Below are 2069 nucleotides of genomic sequence, written 5' to 3'. Positions count from 1 at the left end.
CCTGAAAATCATTATAAATATTTCTCAGGGTTATTTGTATGTTTTATATTTGTATTCTCAAACACACACATCTCCTTGTGGGTTTTGAGATTTGGGGTTCTCTTCATGGTGTTGTGAGGATTTAGAGAGTCAACCTGTACCAGAGTGTTCATCAAAGAGCCAGCACCTGAGAAGTCAGGTGACTATTCCAGTGGGGCCAGAAGGAACCCTGTGATCTTCTAGATCCCTCAGACATTTTTCTCTTCCATGTCTTCCCGTGCTTTCCCTTCTTTTATTGGGTGAATATTTATTTTATTCCAGGTTCAGTTTTGAAGGGAACTAGACACAACAGAGGCAAGGCTTTGAGCTCATGTTCTGTTTTGTCTTTCAGCCCAGGCAAGATACCATAGTGTAAGAACAAAGTGCCTGTGATACATCAAGGAAGAGACTTCTCTAAGTCATTGAGGGATCCTGGAGCTGATACTCTAGCTAGGATTGGGAGAGAGAGAGAGAGAGAAAGCAAGTGGGCACAGAGGGAGGGGAGATAGATTATAGATAGGGTAATGTGTAGGAGCAGCCCAAACTGAAGAGATAAGGAGGTTCATTCAAATGATGAGGGGAAGAGTTCTTCATGGGTAGAAAGTGTGTGATAGGAAAAAACATGGGGATACTGAAGGAATCAAAGTTTAAGTTGGGTTGGAGTTATGAATAGGGTGGTGGAGGGAAGATGTGGGAAGTAGATTAAAATAAAGGATGCTGGAGAAAGCCATTTGGAAACCCACTATTTTGTTAGTTAATTAAAAAAATATAAGTAAGGCCTGAAGTGATGGCTCAGCACTTAGAAGCATGTACTACTCTTGCAGAGGACCCATGTTTGATATCAGCACCCAAGTTGTGTGGCTTATAACTGTCTCTACCTCCAGACCCAGGAATTCTGACAGCTCTAGCCTTGGTGGGCATCTGTGCTGATATGTGCATACCTAACCCAACAAATATAATTAAAGTAATAAAAATATTTAGAAGTGTAATTAAGAAAAAAATGGAGTAGGAGGAAGGGACCCTGCATATATGGACAATATTGCTCCCACAAGACATAGGGCATTAAACAAAAACTTCAGTACCAGTCATGGAATACCTTCCATGAGTTGCCAGTCAGGAGGATCCAGAGGCCCATAAAACAACACAGGCTATTGCCATGTCTCTTGATTTCCCCCCAGAACAAGATGGCAAGAAACTGTTGTTGAAGGCATCACACACTTTTGTTGTAAGACATAGAGAAATTAATTTCAAGCTGGCTAGGACATATCCGTCCTACCAGCTAGCTTTCATAGTGCCAGAAAATGCTATACAAGCAGCTGAGGGAGAAAACGCATCATTGATTTTATCCAGTATAATAATTAGCTGCCAGGCAGGATTTGCCCATTGGTGCAATAATTGTATAACTGGTATAGGGGTAGTAAATCTATCTATCTATCTGTCTGTCTGTCTATCTGTCTGTCTATCTATCTATCTATCTATCTATCTATCTATCTATCTATCTATCATCTATCTTCTTTTCTTTCTTTTTCTCCTTCCTTTCTTCCTTTCCTCCCTTCCCCTCTCTTTCTTCGTTTCTTTCTTTTTTCTTTTGTGTGTGTTAGCACATAACTCACGACACATGTGGAGGTCAAAGAACAGTTTTTGGGAACTGTCTTTCTCTTTCCACTGTTTGGATCTCCTGGATCCCACTTAGATCATGGGCTTGGCTGCAAATGCCTCCATGCCCTGAGCCATCTCACTGGCCTCAAATTTGACTTATTATGTGGATACTGAGGATCGAACCTGGGTCCTTATGTTTGCCAGGCAAACACTTTAACTATGAAGCCATCGTCCCAGCTAGCCCACACTTTCACTTTCTGACTGAACTTGTGGCCCATTCAATAGGACGGAATTCACGATTACCATTACAAGTCTGGTCAGACTACCACTGTTGTGAAGGTTATAGGTCCTAGGGTAGAAGCTACTATTGTTCTATTGTTTTTTTTGGTTTTTTTTTTTTTGTTTTTTTTTTTTTGTTTTTTTTTTTGTTTTTTTTTTTTTTTTTTTTGTTT

This window comes from Arvicanthis niloticus, chromosome 13 (genome assembly GCF_011762505.2).
Source record: "Arvicanthis niloticus isolate mArvNil1 chromosome 13, mArvNil1.pat.X, whole genome shotgun sequence".
Taxonomy (NCBI): Eukaryota; Metazoa; Chordata; class Mammalia; order Rodentia; family Muridae; genus Arvicanthis; species Arvicanthis niloticus.
This window is presented reverse-complemented; position numbering follows the sequence as displayed.